Genomic DNA, 19,956 nt, shown 5'->3' with positions numbered 1-19,956 from the left:
AGATCTGTGAGTAGGGCAGAAAGGCACCTGATAATTAGCAGAACTAAAATTTAACACGACTCTGTGCTTTGAGGAGGAAGAGAGAGATCAGAAATAGGGTATCTCTGTTGTCAATTTTCTGTCTAATTCTGGAACAACACAGACTGCACCAGAAAGTGCTCATCCACTCCATCTCATCTGATAGACAAGCATTTACCACATCATAACACTTTAAATAGCTGGGCAGGAAAAAGCCTAAAACCCTCCCTCTCCCTCCTTAAGTTAAGTATAGAAAACTGCATCTATGCTATTTACAGATTTGAATCCTTGTCTGTGCTGAAGTTTTGTAAATATAGCCAATTTCAAAGTCAAAGGCATTAAGAATTGCATGAGTGCCTTGAGAGAAACAACTCAGATGGCCTCCATTTTCGTCTTCATTTTCCTTCCTCAGCAATAGTATTCAATACTTGTTGACTCTAAACCCACAAAGGCACCCAGCCAACATGAAATCTAAGACTCAAGGACTAATGCAGAATTTAACCTGTCTGTATCTGGACCTTGGTCTATAACTGTCTCATAATCCAGTTTATTCATTCAAAAAGAAGCCAACCAACAAAATGTAAACAAACCAACCTTGCATAATTATTTGCTCTCTGCATGCCTTGCTTCTCACTGCATCCTGGAGCAAAAGCACAAGGGTGGGATGTATTTCTAACACTGCTCTTGTCACTCCATGAGCTGAATTTTTTTGCTGTAAGTCTGTTTTCTTAGCGTTGGCAATCTGAAAAACAAAAAACATTTTGTTAACAAAATGTGCCAGGTTACATTAGAAATAAGTTTAGTTCTACACCATTGCCAGCTAAACCATAAACCACTCCCACGCAAAAACAACTCACCCAAAAAGAATGATTTAGAAGCACCTTCACCAAATTCATATATTGTTCAAGCATTCTATGTGCAACACTCACAAGCAGAAGCAAAAAACTTTAGAAACCAGTAGTACAAGTGTCAATGTGTGCCTCAGAGGAACTTTGGTTGAGCCATCCAGGTTTGTTGTAAGGAATGGGTCAGTGCTGCAATAACTCCACTATCCCCATCCAGTCCACTTGATCAGGAAAGAACCGCTTGAAAGGAATCATTGCCAGCATGGTTTCCTTCTCCAGCAGTGGCACTGACTTTGAATAGTGCCTACCAAATCCCAGCCATGATATCATAAAATAGCCATGCTTCTGCTACAAAGATCTATGGAAAGCTGCTTGCAGCAGCTCAGCCATGCTCTTGAGAACAGCACTCTTTACGAGCAGGCAGATGTAGACTAACCTGCTGCTCTTCTATCTTCACCACTTGAAAACAGTAAGACAGATGACATTACTGTTCTGTTTGTTCCATGTGAGTACTCTAGAGACAATGTCTAATTGTGCTCCCCAAAGCTGGCAAGAAGAACTTCTTGCTCTACAAATTCTGCTGTCTTCATGCTGCAAGCTGTCAGACTGTATTACAATAGTTGCAGTGATGTTTAAATTGGCACCGCTGATTTTCAGCAGCTTCTTCACGGCACACGGCACCTTGTCATAAAAATAACCTTATTTTTACAACATTTAAACTGACAAACTACAGTACAATTAAAACTAACACAAGATTTTTTTCCTACTTCAAAAGGTAGATCCCACTGACAAGCCTAGTGATAGCATATAACAAAACAGATTCTCAATTTTAAAAGTACATGTACAATAGAAACTAGTGTTTGCTATTCCATTTAAACTGTCAAGTAGAAAAAAAATATAGAGCTACATAGAACTAGATGTTTTCTTTTACTAATATTATTTAGTAGAATTAGAGCATGTTCCTACACAGCCATAGTCCCAAAATGACTTCACTGAAAACAAAGGCTGCCACACTAAAATAAAACATAGACAAAATAGCAAGTAATACAAGCAGCAAAGCCACAATACAGAAGGGACAAATTAACAATGGGTCAGTAAAGTAAGGAGCAGTATCAGGCTGAGTTACACCCAAAAGGAAACATGAGTAATAAGGCTTAAGTAATATTCTTCTTCAGTGTTATCATAAAATCCACTTGCAAATTTCCTTCTACAAAATAAAGAATTGCCCTGCTATGGGTAGGAGTGGATATCTATCAACACCAACCATTTAGAGCATACACCACCAAAATGGCGATGGAGTTCAGGTTACACAGTACTGACCTATGCATCATGGATGACTTCTGTTGCTTAGATAGTGTTGCTAACATGGCTGACATATACTTTTGTCACACTTCATTCTCCTACCCCATGGGATGCTCCTCAAAGGAGGCACCTCCTCCTTCACTATGGTACTCAGTTCCTGACCACCAGCAATTAAAACTCAAACAGCAGCTTACTCTCATCTACACAGATCTTTTCAAAATTCCTGAACTGAGAAGTGCCCTTTCCAGGTTTCAGCTCACAGCAGAGGGCTGCTTAAGTATATTCCCTATCCTACCACAACTCTATCTCCATCTCTTCACAGACAGAGCTTCTTTACTAACACTTTGTCAGGAATTGAGTGAGAGTACTGCAAGAGCTAGGAGAAGCTAAATGCAAGACTTGTAACAGTGTGTGCACACAATTTCAGCAATGTAGACCTGAACTCTGCACTCATGTGCAAACTTGATTCTCATGGATTTTTGTTGGCCCATAGCATTGGAGAGATGTAGTTGGCCGTTTTCTAATTACAGCTGCAGTGACCGCGCAATACTAAAACTCAGCTATCCCCGTTTCGTAAATGTGCAGCTAAAACATTTCAATCTGGGTAAAAACTGGCAGAAATTAAAGTACTATGTTTATAGCAGGTAGATGGTGTAATACTTCAGATAACGAAAGAATCAGCTCATGGGAAAGTAACACAATACCTCTCTAGCAGTCAAGCTTTACTTGGAAACTTGTTAAGGTCTACATCCTGTTTGCTGAAGAAAACTTACTGGCCAGGGAGGGCCAGGTTTTCTGAAGTGTTCCCAGCACTCCCAGTGAGTTAACTCTCAGGGAGGTCTCCATGTCCCTCCCCAAAATGTCCACCAAGTGTTGAAAGAAGTTTGACACTGTCAGCACAAACTTTGCAGCAATTCTCTGCCAGTTGTGTGATAGCTGTTTCCCCATATTTGCAGAGTCCTTAATAATAAGACTTAATATAAGGAAGCTCACAAAGTGCAACATGCTGCTGCACAAATATAGAGCTTTACTCATTCAAACATATTTTTATAGCAGGCTGTGGGAAGCAGACGTTACATCAATGATCTTACAACACTCTTCTTGCCTCTTTCCTAAACCAAGCCTATTAATACCACCCATTCTCATTATCGGAGTGAAGCACTTCTAAAGGAATGATCTGAAAAAATCTTTCATACATTAGAAAAAAAAAGAGAAAAGAAACAAAAAGAAAGCAATCAGAAATAGAATTGCCACACTGAAGTAATTCTTACATAAACCTCACATACCTCAGAAAGCAGTACTACCTTCCAGTCTACTAAAGATGCCAAAATGCTGTTCCATAACATGGTAAATATAGTGTAAAAGGATCTGCCGTTTAATTAATGACAGACAAGTAGGCAAAGCTGATAACGTTTTTTAACAGAATAACCTGTTGTAAGACAGGTGGCTTTAAAATCAGATTTTGATATTAATCTTGTACTCATACTTCTATCTTCCTGCTGTATAAAGGAGGGCTAAACAAATATAAACATCAGCAAATGGCTAACTGCTGTGACTGTGAAGGTCAGATATAATAACATGGTATGCTGCTCCTGCTTACAGAAGAAAACACAAAGCAGAAAACCCCATCCTTCTCAGCCCTAACACGCGACTCTCAATGTTGAAATGGGACATCTACTGGACACACATAGCAGTCAATCAGCCATTCCTAATTTTTGAATGATTGATTGGAAAAAAGTTAAAATGAACACTATGTTAATATTATTTACCTTTAATTCACCAGTTGCAGAAAAAAACACTGATTACTGCTGAAAGCTTCTAACTCCCTCAGCAGAAGTTTCAATTAGAAAGATTACCATTGATTAATCCACCTGAGTCACTTTGAAGGTGTGACTGAACAGAGATCATTCTACCCCAGAGAAATGTGCATTAATTAGTTCTGAATTAAACTGCTTTCCTCCTCATTCAACTTCAAGGGGAAAAACAACAACAACAACAACAAAAGAAACAGAAAAAGAGAAAAGGAAAAAATGGAAAAAAGAGCAAAAAGCTCCACAACATAAGAAAAATCTTTCAGCATTATGCTCCAAAGATATTTTTTATTTTACTTTCCTCTTTAGAAAACCTAAAGCCTTAACGTAAACCTTGGATTTCATAGCTTTCTATTTAACTTCATTATGTTCCTGCAAAATAAACAAACCCAGGCTAGCAGATCAATATATATTTGCAAAGCCCTGCCAAAAAACTGTAGCCATGAATTAGTCAGAATGGCTGAGCCATAAAGGATGACACTGGTGCTTCATGGAAACGTACACAGTGTTATATACATACCGCAACTGAAACCAGGCATACTCGCACCCAGAAAGTGAATTTCAGTGTCCCAACTAAGGAGACAAACAAATAGAAACCTTCATTTAAAGCTTTCATCATTTTTCCTTATGCTCTCAGCTCTCACCAAAAGATCTCCAGCTGCACAATGGCCTACAGCCCAATCCTGAGTCTTTTACCCCTTAAAAGTGGGTAGCAGTTCTTTGACCATATCTGCATACCACAACTCAGAGTGATCTTAATTTGTTAAGAGCTCACATGTCACCCATCTTTATGGTCACAATTCTGTCTGCAGATGTTCTGATAAGCAAGCAGGATTGGCTAAGTTTTCTCTTTCGAGGAAAATCCCCTCCTGGCTTCCACACTAACAGAAAACACCTGCAGTGTAAGATCTGCCTGCTGAGTGTCCTGTCCATGACCAAGGAAGAGGCCATCTCCTTTACCCAGGCCTGGAGGTAGAAAGCTGATTCCCAGGTCAGTTCAACCAAATAAATCCTCCCACTCCATTTTCTTTCATCCAGGAAGGTCTCCTGCAAGGTGGTGACTCAGCTGTGTGTGCAGGCACAGTCCAATCCCTCTTTGGTCAAGCAGAAGATGACATTAGAAGGACAGGTGTGGGGGAGACTGAACAACCAGGTAAGGCAGGCCAGAGAAGGAGTGGCAGGGCTTTGTCTTCCACAACATAAATTTTATGCTTTAGATAATTTCTGCTGCTGTGTATGCTTCTGATACTTTGCATTATTTACACTTGTACATACTTTCAAAACCTAAGCCACCATGTAGGACACACAGCAGTCCTGCAGAAGTTCTGGCACGTGGTCAGAAAGGATTTTTCCATTGGACTCTGTCAACTCAATACATAATCAATAAGTGTCGTCAGCAGAAGTCAAGTGAGAAAATCTCATCTTTCATCAACATGCCATTTTAATTGCATCTAGAATAAATGCTTTTGTGGGTCACTTTCTTCTGTTGCCATTATGTCTGTTGGAGGAGGGTTTTTTTTGTTTTTTTCTTATATTACTTATTTTGAGGTTATTTTGTAAACAAGCTACGGAAAGAAGAAAGTTTGCCTACATTACTGCAGAGGACTGAGGCCCCAACTGCATCCTATTGAGGCTTTTGATAGTCACAGGGCACTCATAGATCAGTTCAGTGATGCAGACTTAAAAAGCAGGTGACTGATTGGAAGCAGACACAGAAATAGCAGAATTGAGCCTGATCTATTCGCAGACAAACACAAAGCTAGTGCTGACAGAATTTCCAGTGCTGACAGAATTTAGCCTTCAGAGAGTGTAAGTGAAGCCCCAACACCAGCTTGGGACTCTCGATTTCAAAACATTTTTACAGTGGAGCAACTTAAGAATACAAACATTCCTAGTCAGGGACAGATCAGTCATAAACACTTTCTGAAATGGAGATGAACTCCCTTATTGTGTATTTAAAGCAACATTATAAACCAGGCTATATCTATATAAAGCAACGCTGTGGGCTTTAAGCAACAGTGGTGTTATTCTATCCCAGAGCTTGGACTGAGCACAGGAGCAACCCACAAATGGTGTTACTGTTCAGGAGTGAACCTGCAGGTACGGGAAGCTAAGAGGGGAAAAAAGATGAGTTTGACAGAAACACTCAAGGGGAATCCATCCATTTCTTAAACCTAACACTATAGGGTATTCACTAGAAAACACAAGAATAAAAACAACAGTAATAATAAAAATTTCCTAAAAGTTTCAAAAGACATTAAAACCTATGAGAGAAGAAAAGTTAGAGAAGATTTCTGTGAAATTATCCATGAAGCTAACAAAGAAAGACAAAAAAGGAATATGTAGGAAGGAAAGTCTCAGATTCCCATAGAGCTAGCAACATTACCAATGGGCCACTTCTCATATCTAACAACAGATAGAAAATTTAACAGATTTTGTCATTAAACTTTACAGACATTATGTTGTAAAAAATACTTGGGACTATATAACCCTAAAAATAAATTTTAAATTATTTTTAAGTACTCCAGTTTCCCTTTTCTAGCATACTAATACATTTTTTTCATACATTAAGTCATACACAAGAAAATAACTTAGTGTTCTAATACTGTATTTTCATCAGCACAGTCATTACTGATTTCAAGTAATCAAAACGGTGGAAGGAACTGACTTTAACATATTAACCTCAAAGACCAAATTCTGTCTTTTTGCTTAAAATATCTGTGAAAAAATTTAGCACATCAATGTTTAGCAGAAATATCAAAATTGTTCCTGCTTACCTCAGCACCTGAACTCCTTGGAAAGTCACCCACCATTAACTCCAACTGTCAGGTAGACAAATGTACTATTCAGCCACTGATTAAATCTTACGCAAGATTTCACAATGCAGAGGCCCTAAAGTACTTAATTGTTTTAGCTTACTCTATAACCTTTGCATCGTTTTTATTTTTTTCCAAATTAAAAGCATAAAGTTAACACTAATGATAATATTTACACTCAAAAAAGTTCTAATTAAAGAGTGTTTTTCTTGCTTCTAAGGAACAAAGAATGCTCCTTAGTACTAAGAAACAGACCATACAGAATACCCTAATAGCTTAACTGTACACCATGTCTGCTGCAAGTTACTAGGACATCCATGGAACACTCACCTTTGGCTGTGCAAAGTGAATCTGAAAGTTAACAAAACACTATTATTCACCACTGTTAAGACAGCAGATTAAAGCAAGGTTGTAAAAATAACCTAGGCATTTATACTCAGCAAGCGATTACCTATTTGTTACAATCCTGAGCTATTTCTTAGCCCACTAACTCATCCAAGAGTGGCAGCTGACAATTGCTTCCCTCTCCATATCCACCTCATCTGCCCAAATACAAACTCTCCTATCCAGAAAAGCTCCTGGTGCCTCTCACTAATCACAACTATAAAAGTTCTGTATTACTTACTATAAATCAAAAGCATTCCCTCTACAGCTGCTTATATCGGTTAGCACTTCACACTAGGGTGAGCATTTTGTGCCTGCAGAGTGAGCTAAACTTCAAAAAAAAAAAAGGCTTAAAACAGTAAGAAGTGAGCGTCATCAACGTTGTCCAGAAGAGGGCCACAAAAATGATCAGTGGGCTGGAACACTTCTATAAAGACAGTCTGAAGGAGCTGAGCTTGTTCAGTCTGCAGAAGAGATAGCTGCAGTCCTCCAGTATTTGAAGGAAGACTATATACGGGGGGAGAAATAAACTTTTTAAATGGGTAGATAGTGATAGGACAAGCAGGAATACTTTTAAAGAAAAGGAGAGGAGACTTAAATTAGATATCAGGGGAAATTTTTCACTGAGAGGGTGATAAGATGCTAGAGCAGGCTGCCCAGAGAGGTTGGGGAAGCCCCTCCCTGGAGGTGTTTAAAGGCAGGTTGGATGGGGACCCCAGGCACACTGATCTGATACTTGATCTAGTGGTTGGCTACACTACCTGCGGTAAGGGGACTAGAACTTGATCCTTCCAACCCAAGACATTCTACGATAACATGATTCTATGATGTCATTATAAATATGAAAGAACAATAAAAACAGTGAAGAAAGCAACCAGACTACATGAATTCTTTAGATCCCGATGGAGCAATGCTGATTTATCTGTGCCTACTTCATTCCCATCCTCCAAAACTCCCCAGACAGGCCTTTGTTTTGCCACTAGCCTCAAGCCAACAAATTCCCTTAGAGCTGTGACTTTAAAATAATGAAGACCTATTGGTAAAATCCTAAAAGCTGTCAGTCCCAGAGCCCCACTGGAAACTAGAGAAAGCTGGAAGACAAAGTTTATGCTTGTTCCCAAACTTCGGGCATCACCTCTCACCCTAGACACTACTGAGACGGATATGGAACAGACTAGAGATTCTACTTCAAGCTTTGTCAGGAATTATTGTATGAATGACTACAGTAATGAGTGAATGAAGAAGTGATTTCAACTGCTTTTCAATTATTGTTTAAATATGTGTTGAGACAAAGCTCTACTGAATTTGGAAGACCATTAAACACCTGAATACTTTCTTCTCTGACAAAAGTGGAGGCAGATGGCATTGCAGGGCTGCCCAGTATGGCACTCAGTACCACCAATCATATTCCCTACCCCAAGCACACACAGAGGCTGGTGCGGTTGAAGCACGTTTTATATAGTGGGTGTACTGAAAGATTTTTATCAGTAAGCATTTAATCTGTTCTTCAGAATGTGCAAATAACTATTTTTATTTATTTTTTAAACCAACCTACTCAAGTTAGAGAATCTGATTTAATTTCAATGAGGCTGAAAAAGCCATCCTGACTCCCCTGTCTACTTCCCAAAGGTATAAGAACCCTTTGAAGGAATGGCTGACTGAACAAGGTTGATAAACCTCTCTAATTTCTGTAATGCATTCTTTCAAAAGTTTTTGGAGTTATTCTGTTGAAATTTTTCTCCAAGAGGTTTCAGCCTGAGGCAGAAAAAAAAAAAACATTGGAAATTTTTTCATATGAATGACTGAAGGCTGGCAAGAACAAAACATAAGTGAAAATATTATATTATAACAGAATATAGGAGGCGTGCTCAAAGGTGCTCCTGCCACCTCCATCTACAATGTGTTCTATATAAATGTTGAATAAAGCAGTTGGAAGCATAAGGGCATATCAAAACGTTTTAAATACTAATACTAATGTCCCCTCCCTTCTTTTTGTTGTTATTGTTTCAGTAATTTACACAGAGAAAGGCAGGAGAACTGCAGATTTAGCCACGCAAAATAAGAAAATTTACTTTGTGTCCTATGGTAACACAGGATTTTCTATGCTAAATGACACCACACTATCACAATCTCCATTATCCATTGTATAAAATAATAATAATAATAATAAAGTAACATACTAACTTCTAAAAAGAAATTTTGAACCAAGTTACATATTACTACTTCTACACATCACAGTAGGTCTTGCACCTACCAACCCACCTGACTTGATTCCTAAGCTAGTATGCACCCTACACCACCTCCATCGCAAATATGGTGGTGGTATGACTGGACTCTCAGCCAAAAGACAACACAGACTGTAATAAGTAAAGGCTCCTCTGGAGATAATTCTCTCCTCTATTCAGATAGAGACTGGAAGCCCAAGCTCCTGTTTTAGGCATCCCAGGCAATTGCTTACGTAAGCCAGAGTATACTTACTATTCCTTTTTGAGCAACAACAACAAAAGGAAAAAATATATATTTTTTTTTTTCTTTTTCCAATGGAAGTGTAGATTTAAAGACTGATACCCCAGTAAAAAATGAAAGTTATAATGAATTCCAGGATTAAATTGAGTACTCCATTCTTGAAAACACAGTAATGAAAGACTAGCATAGGAAATCTGGTAGTAATGACTTTGAGGTCAAATCCATAATGATTTTTTTTGGCAAAGCTTTCACTGATGACACTTAAATGTGATTTCAGTGGGTGTTCTGACTGAGAAAGGGCTGTATATTTAAGTCACCCCATTCCCAGTATTATGCAGTGTCAACCAGTCACAAAACCTAGTATTATTTAGACCATTTGCATGCCAGAATCTCCAATTGCAGGGTGCAAAAACCAGCAGGAAACATTGATCACTCCCTTAGCAGCAAACAAAAAAGCAATCTTTCTTACTTGGCTTTCTTATTATATCCTTTACTTTTTAGAATAGCAATTGCTTTTTTTAAAGCATGGATTTGCACAGTATTCAATTTGCCAGTTTCCCCGTATAGATGTAAATTTACTGAAATAGCTGCTCACAAAATCCAAAGCCCAAGGGTGGAGACCTAAAAATAAAAGTTTGTAGTTTAAGATCTTTTATATCCATACATGATAATAAATCTATTTAACCTCTGGTAAAGAAAGGGAAGAACGGGAAAATCATAAGTAAGCAGAAAATAAAAATTGTGTGTCTTTTGCACTACCCTGCACAAAATTGTATAGATACTTCTATGCAACCACTTGGCTAAACGTTTCAGATGTTGGTTTTTCAAAAGTATTTAGCCATATAAACTATCCTTTTGTTTCTGTTGGCTCCAAATGTTACTAGGCTCATGAATTCTTCCTTCCATCTTATTATTCAAGAAAACACAGCCAACGTTGCCTTTATGGAGCAAGAAAAACCCAAGTATCATTTTCCAGTTAACTCTTCTGAATCTACCTTAAAGTGAAGACAGCAACAATTACAGGCCAGGTTCTCTAATCGTTGCATTGCATCAAATCACTACCATTTAATAGTATTTTATTTCCCAGATAGAACCACAGAAAAGTCTCTACAGTTAGAACACAAGCTCAACTCAAGAGAGCTGTGGAGCGCACTCTAAAAATTTGTAGTGGCCTACAAATGCAAAAACAATAACCACTAGTAGGCAATGTTTGCTATCCTACTGAATGACACGATACTAGAAATATTTCAAACAGCACTTCTCTTATAAAATTAAAACTCTTCAGTAAATCAGACATCATGCTGATCTCTCACCATCCAAATCCAGGGAACATAGACTTCATTGGTACTTCTAAAAAACTATAAAATGAAGTTTTATAATTGCCTTCTTTTTTTCATTCTTTTGTACTGCTTCTCCACTCTGAGATATCAGTGACCATACAAATAATTTCTCTGTATTTCTGTATTTTACACTTGTTTCACCTCATACTTGAACGATAAAAACGTGACACAGCACAGCTAACGACTCCAACAGCCAACAGTTGTCATTGAGTGCCTAAATGAGTCAATGAATTGGAGCTTCCAAAACAAACTATTCTCAAAGGAATAGATGTTCTACAAAGTACTGAAGTTTGCCCACTAAATGCCACATGTGCTCTCTTTGTGAGCCTTTCCCTTCATTCTCCTCAACCCTCCTTCATATCGTTCAGAAGCAGAAAAGTCAAGATGGACTTGACATGACTACAGACAGAAGCACAACTTCAGTCTTGGTTTCTCTGATAGAGCTGAGGAACCAACTCAGTGACATGGAAGTGAAAATTAACATGCTGCTGTTTTTCAGAAGCACCACCCACTCCAGCAACTCCTGGATTAAGATCCAGCACTTAAACTGCAAAGATATAAGATTATGAGTTGACTCGTTAGTCAGAGAAACATGATTTCTTCCAACATTAAGGAATGTGACAATAACTACAAATCTTAACACTGCTAGATAAATGGCAGTCAATTCTCCATATAAGGTAAAAAATGTGTTACAGTAGCTTGTACAGAACTGTTAATTCTTTGTCCTTAATATTTAAGAATATAAATGAACATATAAATCTATTTTGTAAGTAAACTTAGGAAGTCCATTTTGTAGACTGATAGCTATAAGCCATCTAAACCATGCTCAGAGTATAAGGAATTTTGAACTTAACCATTTAATCCCTTTTAAACACAGAGTGCATTTAAGCCTGGTATGTATATCTTGCTAGCACCGAACCGAATGTAAATTTGAAAGGTCCTGGCCTCATTCAGTTCCTAAATTCCCTTTATACTTCACCATTCCCCAGTAATCCCATGCATTCCAGAGTGTTTAACAACCCTGCTGCTGTGTGAGGATATCAGAGGCTGGAGAAGCCCAGCAGCCTGACAAAACCATCTGTCTCTCACTCTGCACATCATGCAAGCTTAATACCACAACATCAGGATATCAGCAATGGGACTAATGGTACTGCTCTATCTTTCTCTTACTGTCTAGTAATCTCTGTAGCAACAAAAGTTACATTTATTAAGTTGTCCATGCATTAAAGATTGAAGATACACCAAGTAAGAGACTGAAGGAAGGACTTCTACTGATTTTAATGAGCTCTACACAAAGCTGTAACAGCAGAGAAAAAGAAATTATTCCTTCTGCATAATATATGACATCTACAAAAAGATGCATCAAACCAGGCAATGAAATCTATTTTGCTTTCAATCATAGAACCTCTAAGACTATCTAATTCAACTGACAAACATAAGCTCTATTTTCTCCATTTCTCTGTATTTCACACATGGTGTCAACACCCCTACAAAGTCATCATAGAGGTCGGACAAATCACCTACTAAACCAGCTGGACTTTTATTTATTTATTTATTAAGTAATAACATGCCTATACTGTTTGGCTTTGGGACTGGCATTTTCATAGGTGGGATGTAGCAGGTAATGACAGTTGCCAAGAAGATGGCTTCCTCTGCAGTGCCTGGAAAAGAAGGATAGCATAGAGGTAGCCAGAAGCTTTGCTCACATTTCTCCATCTATTGATTTAATGGTAAGGAACAAATGTCAGCAACTTCTTGAAGAGTCCATCAGCAAACTAGAGGCCATAAAACAGGCAAGATGATAAGAGGAGATTCAGGAAACACCGTCCAGGATTTTTCAGAAAAGATTCAAAGCTGATACAATTATCTGGGGATAGAAGGCTTCTCAAAATCTAGATGGCAATGGAGAGAGAAAACAAAAGGTGGAAAAGAATTTAATGTTTCCTGAAGCCCATGAAAGATACTTTAGAATCTGTACTTTAGAAGTTGGTGACTTCTCTGAGAAGAGAGGCACTGAGAGAAAGTTAGCATACATACTGCTCATGTACCCACATAATGTGGATGTCCATACAGGAAAGAACAGCAAGGAATAAAAAAGACAATTTTCTTTAACTTTTAGGATTTTTTTTTCATTTGGCTGTTTTAGTCACATAAATTTATTTATATGAAAATAAAGATCTGGTGATTGTTCCAGATTGCCAACACCTTTTTAGTTAACCTACATTCAGCTAGAAAATGTAATGTGACCTGCTGTAAGACAGCACCAACTGCATTACTGCTACTATAAATGCAATACTTAGTTGTATAGACTACATCAAAAACTTAATAGCCAGAAAGAGAACACAGGCAGGAAAGGAGAAATGTGTATTTAAAACACATTAAATATCTTATACAACAGGAGTGGAAAGTGTAATCAGCACATGAATTTTATTAGTTCTTCACAGCTTTCCTTATTGCATGTTCCACAGAGTTCAGGTCAGAGTTCGGGAAAGAGAGTGTAACAGTGCTATAATGTCATAACTATTAAGAAATACAAGGAGGGTTGAATAGCCATAACAATTACTTTTGAGTGGTTTCTCTCCATCTGCTGAGCAACACCAAACACTTAGTCACAGATCTTCTGCTTTGCCTGTAAAGCATTTCTTCTCTCATTCAAAGGATCAGCATCATATTCCAGCCAGGTATATAGCATCTCTATATGGCAGTGCCCTAACACAAAAAAATCTCAGTAACTGAGGAGGTTGAAAATGAAGAATTATTAATGCGAGTTTATCAGATAAATTGGCTTCATGCATTTCAGCTTGCACTTCTGTAAAATGACAGCAGAACTGAACCAACACGAGTGGAATTGTCACAACCCATGATCCAATTAATTACTCCGACTGTTGCTGGGCTATTTTACTCTTTATTTTTAAGAAATATTTTGAAAATTCTATTGAGAATATTTTGAGAATTCTATTCTATTATGCATTCTATTGTTGACTCTGTATTCCTATAATGATTTCAACATTTAATCAATTATCATTATTTAAAAAAAAAATCTAACCTACTACACCTTGAATGGCAAATTACCTTTGAAGAGGTTACTTTGTTACTTGACAAATTTAGTCTAATTTCTGAGACATAAGTTCCAGCACTCCATTGGAGAAAGCATTAATAAGCCAACTAAAATCCTTGAAATAAAAACCAACCAACCAACATCAAACACCTTCATGACATGATCATTTCACATATACTTCATAACCTGCCTTCATTGACATTTCTGAAGCATAATGAGCATGCTTCACTATTCAGGAAGTTGACTCCTCTATTATTTGGCATTTCAGAAAAGGTAAATATGTGTTGCAATAGAAACCAGTTTAAAAATAAAATAAAAATAAAAAATAACCAGGAGTTCTATACCAGTGCTCTTTGCAAACAATTACAAAAATGACTTTAGTACAAACAGAAACACTATCTTGGTGATTCTGAAGTCACAGAATGGCATGCAGCTTCGGAAGAAGCTTAATGGAACAGGTGAAGAGCTTTGGGAGATCAGAATGTTTGATGTATTTCTGGGAAAAAGAAAGCAAAGAAGGGTTCTACTCTCATTATGACACTTGCGTGCAAGAGTACAATACAAACCAATCAACAACACCAACAAAACAGTCAAGGTGAAATACATTCCTTTCTGCAAGTATGAAACTGAAAGAAACCCAGTTAACTGGATAACAGGCTAATATTCTGCAGTCACATGAGCTTTAAGCCAGCAATGTTAGTGAACATGGACATAATCCCATGCACATGTCTGCTACTGTCTAAAACGTTGAAAATAATTGCATATTTAGGCTGGGTATATAGAGGGCTCTTCTCATTCAGCTGAATGTGCTAGTATAATTAAAAATATAAAGTGGCACATTGGAAAGAGTAGTGCTAATCCATGGACTGGCACAGAGTGTCAGTACTCACTGAAAGATGAGCAACAAAAAGGTTTTGCTCCAGTAAGAACTCCAAGGAATTCACAACCTTCCTTCAGATCTGTGACCTAGAGTCAAAGGCATCCTTTCCTACTCCTAATCAGCTACAGCACAAAATTCTCACCCACTAAAAAACTTCTCCAGAGGTTTCTAGCCGTCAGAGAGTCTGTTTTGTTGACTCTCACACATAGCATCTATTGCCTTGCTACGTAAGCAAGAATAGCCCTTAAATTGCTACCAGGCAGCAAGCACTGCAGCAGTGCACATCTGGATTTTAGGAATCAAATTACAGTTCTCTGTGTTCTGCAAAAGGGGTTTAAAAAGACAAAACAAAACAGCATCAGCCAGGAGAATTAACTCCAAACATTAATTCTTACAGAACGTTTACAGTCATTCACATCTAGAGGTTTTTCCCATCCTCATTTCCTGGAACCTTACTTAATCTGAATTCCATACAGAAATTTTCAGTGCTGTATGAAGATGCCTGCAAACTCCAAATCATCCAGATAAATGAAACAGTAAACTGAATGGAAAAGAAACTACAAATTATGTTTGAACTAAAAAAAGAAAGTCTGACCTTTTTGTACAAATCTACCCTTAAAGGAAACATTATAAGTCCCAAATGCCGAAGATAAATCTGATGTGGCTAAACACAACCAGGCTTACAGTTGTTTCTCTTTTTATTTGGAGAAAGCAAAACGGAATGCCTATTATCCATGTGACAGCGAAGAGCTCGCATGGCTCACCACTGACTTGAAGGTTTTCAGGATTTAGCTCCTAAACTTTAGAGATTATTGCTCTTGCTCCAAATATGGCTATCCCATAAACTTCCCCTGTGAAATTTTCAGGATGCAATTTAATCATTATCATTTTTCTTCTGCAAGATTGCATATATTAGATATACACATAAGCGCATGTTATTATAAGTGCATGTCAATAGCACATGATAATACATACATTAATATAAATGTAGTGGTAATAAAGTGCCAATAATGAATGGGGAAAAAAAATGACTTTGCCCCAAACAATAATGAATAAATTATCATGAATACTTCATACCACAATACTAAGTTCAATATGGTAAATTATGTATTACAATTTCAGTTTCAACTAACAAGCAACCTCTATTACAGCAACTCCACAAATAAATTCTTAGAGAAGAATGGGAAAAAAAATGCCCGCAAGATACAACAGTTTCTTATAAAATCATCTTTGTCTGAGGAAGATAGCCACACAGCAAGGACCTCCTAGCTCAAGAAGATATAGAGGATATAAGTGAACAAGAAGTTAATGCCAAGCTCCCGTTCTGAGATCCCAGAACAGTTAGCTCTACATAGTTTCTTGAATTATTTACCAAACAAGTAATATTTGTGAGATGGTCTTCTCTATAACACAGAACTCCCAGTGAAAGATGAAATACTGCAAGAAATAAAAACAATGTCAGTGTGTGGATCAGAGGGAATAAAGAACTGTTCCAAAACAAAGTAAATTATTTTAGAAGAAACTAAATGTTTAACTGCCTACTAGTCAAGCAAAGTTCAGAAACTGGATAAATCTTTTACTGCAATTCTGTGATGGAAAAAAAAAAGTAGAAAAGAAGAAGCAGCAGCAACCCAGGCACTTTTTTGATGAGTCAATCCCTTATTGCAACTTTTTATAGCTGACAGGCTGAACATTTTAATTTCTATACCCAGTCTTACACAAGCAAGAAGTAGCCACTGATTAAGTAGCTCAGTGACTGGCAATTAGCATTTATTCTCCTGTGCAGTTGTGAGCCAACATTCTTTTTGCACAGAAAAGGAAAGAAGGTAAGAATGAAAGACAAATTAGAAAGCAGTGATAAAAGAGTTCTCAGTCACCCCACCTAAACTTGCTCTTGGCCTACAATCCACGCAGACATTTACAGCAAAAGGGTTTTAGTGAATGGTTTATCACTGTTGGCCACATGTGACATACATATTCACAATAAGTGTGCACATGGAGACCTTGCAGGACACATTTCCACATAAAAATGTCAGCTCTGAGATGTGACAGTGACAATTCAGCACAGACATTTGTATCCCAGACATTATATCAACTTAAGCTCAAACGTTTTACAGCCCTAAACCCCTTTGTACATCATGCCAGGAAACATTTCATAATAACAAAATTGGTAACAGACAAACATTGCAGGCAATCCTAATCCTACCAGTGAAGGACCAGTTTCCAGTAGTACACATTATGCTCTGAGCAGTCTAAATTTGAGCATCTCCAGGGACAGGGCTCTAGTAGCTTCCCGGAAGAAGAGTTCTACTACTAATGAGATCTGACAGTGAAAGTATTTTTCTTTTATTCAGATTAAACTTACTACTTCTGACTTCTACCATTCATAATCCTTCACAGCACCTTATGTAACAGGCCCTTCTGTGTAAGGTTTACAGCTTTCAGATATGCAAACTATTATCTCAGCCCTCTCCTTGCTATTATTAAGCATAGCTATCCCATGTAGACAATTTAATTCACTCTGCTTGCATCATGCTTCAGCATTCAACAATTTGTTATGCCTCTACAAAGTCTCTTCAAAATGCATGCAATGCCCTAAATACCATATTTTTTTAGACTACTGTGAACAGCTATCAACTTATAGCCGCTTACATGCCTTCCTGATGCTGCCACCCCCACAGCTAGATGCAAGAATCTAGATGCAGACCCAGTACAGCTGGGGTGGACAAGTATACATATACCCTTCTCTATAACTCAATTGCAGTTTATGGTCACTATGAGCTTCCAAAAGACACACGTTTGCCATGCGAGAGTATTTTGTCTGCAAACACCACTACCATCCTCTTCGTTCCCACCCCCATCTCCTCCAGATATTCTCAATTTCAGCAGTACACCCCATATTCAGCCAAGTCTCCTAAACACTTAGATCACCCCAACGATTTGCAGATCATCTTGAACTGTTTACAAGCACCAGTGTTATTCCTCCTCTCTCCACAGCAATCTCATGCTGCTTTTGAAGAACGCCTGCTGGATGGCTGGAGATAGAAAGCATGTCCCTCCTTGCCAGCACGAAGGGCAAATGCTGGCAACTGCCAGGATAACTCACAGTGGGGCTCTCCAGTGTTGTCCGAAGCCCTTGCTGACGCCGCAGAATTAGTAAGAGCCTTTCCATTACCAGTGGCAACAGACAAAATCCAAGGCAGCAAAAGGATCTGTGGCTTTGTAATATGCTACTCAAAATATCTGCTGATGGTCATAAGACTGAAAGAACAAGCCAAAAAAACTGCATGATGTAGTCAGTTGGCAACTGGGGAAAATCACACACAAAATGAAATGCGTTCAATGCCATAAAAGCAGGGCTGTGGGAAATTGTTGGTTCTCCATATAAGGATCCAATATTTTTTCAATTTGCCAGCATAGCATAAGGCATATAAAGTCTTAAAATAAAATTCTAGAAGTTAAACTCTAAGAAGAATTTTTACAGTATTCCTTAAGAATGTTAATTCTATGTACCCATGAGTCTTGATTTTACAATTTGTAGCCAGCTTAAATGAAAAATGAGGATTTTTAACTTCTCCGAATAAAAAGTCAACCACCTTTTTAATTGAGAGTTAGAAAAACATAATTGAAAATTACTAACCTCAACGTACTCATTAGTGACAAACCCTAACCCCAGTTAAACACAACCCTAACAGGATTAAAGCAGCGTTCAGGATGATGTATGCAGTTCTGGTATGCAAGAAAAGCTGAAGAAAAATCTGGATTCATTTGCAGAGCAGTGATTAGGAAGCAGCTCAGTGACCAAGGTACACACAGCACCACATGTGGTAGCTCCCTTCCCTGCTGGAGCTGCAGATGCTCCCACAGGGGTTACACCTCAGGCACAGTCACATAAACTCTAGAGGATTTAAGCATGACACTGTGCTCATCCCCATGTTCCTGTGCCTCCTACACCACCACGCTCACAGCACAGCTCTGCTGCTCCCTGCACTGTTTTCCCCTTCCACATGCTTCAGCATCTATCTCTCCACAAGGTTCCTCAGCTTGAGACATGCTGTTTTGGCCATCACAGTCACAAAAATTGCATACACAAGTAAGCAGAACCCAGGCACATGGTCCTTCAGTGAGCACTGAAATAACTGAACATGAGATGTTTCTATTGATCACATGCCACTGGCTGCACATCTACAGAGGCACAGGAGGGTAAATAATTTTTTCCCAAGTCAATAGTAAATTGGCTGCCTAAATTGTCTCCAGATCCTTTCCAGACAGCAGAATGGAAATAATTAGAGGTGATTGGAAAATGGAATTTTTGTCCTGCGGGGAAAGTCTGATAGTCCTGTGCTTATTTTTATCCTGACATAAACTAGAGTGAAAAAGCCTTAAAATATTTAGCAGAGCAAAACATTGTGAAGTATTCTGACATACTGGAACAATATCATGAAAACATTTTGACCCATTTTGCCACTAAGACTAGAAGTCAAAGAGTAACCATTCTGAGAGGAATTATCACTGTAGCAACTGGGAGATAGTGGGCAAGAGGTGCAAGAGCAGGGAGGTGTACAGCACTCAGTGCTCCAGAGCGATCTGGAACAGTTGTGGAACACACACAGGCATCACCCATCCCTCACATGGGTACACCACCAGTTCATGTCAACTATTCAGCTTCCTCCTTGAGGCCCTTCCCACTGCCATGACCATGCAACAGTCACTAGCACTGACAGTACAAGCCAATTGTCCATACAACTTCTGTTGCTCTGGGTGTGAGCTGGGAGGACTGAGGGAATTACACTTAATCACCACTCCTTTGACAAGCTTCTGAAGAAAAATTCAAATAAGATGCTCTGGAAGTTTGGGTGAGGGGAGTCCCTGCTATTTTTAAAACCAACATTTGTTTTTTCAGCCAGCACTGGTTCAAATCCTAACTTTTTTCAACTCCTAACTTTTTGTGCTGTTTACTCTGCAGACAATGCTTGCCCACCTCATATGTACTGACTTCTTCACAGAGAGCTATGACACTGTGGGGAAAGCTGCAG

The 19,956-nt window shown here is 38.3% G+C and overlaps 1 protein-coding gene across 1 annotated transcript in view; it reads right to left on the bottom strand.

Annotated features, from left to right (window-relative positions):
* Window positions 1-673: 673 nt before the first annotated feature.
* The window catches only part of SCAF8 (SR-related CTD associated factor 8), a 144,889-nt gene continuing 125,606 nt past the window's right edge, over window positions 674-19,956 (bottom strand). The window contains exon 21 of the mRNA XM_065732409.1: window positions 674-760. The gene's annotated coding sequence lies outside the window, so the exon portion shown is untranslated. The remainder of the gene's footprint in view (window positions 761-19,956) is intronic.

The sequence above is a fragment of the Cyrtonyx montezumae genome, unplaced genomic scaffold, assembly GCF_038088225.1.
Source record: "Cyrtonyx montezumae isolate F1298 unplaced genomic scaffold, pur_monq_1.0 scaffold_0, whole genome shotgun sequence".
Classification (NCBI taxonomy): Eukaryota; Metazoa; Chordata; class Aves; order Galliformes; family Odontophoridae; genus Cyrtonyx; species Cyrtonyx montezumae.
The sequence above is the reverse complement of the archived record's forward strand: the minus strand, read 5'-3'. Positions and strand labels throughout refer to the sequence as shown.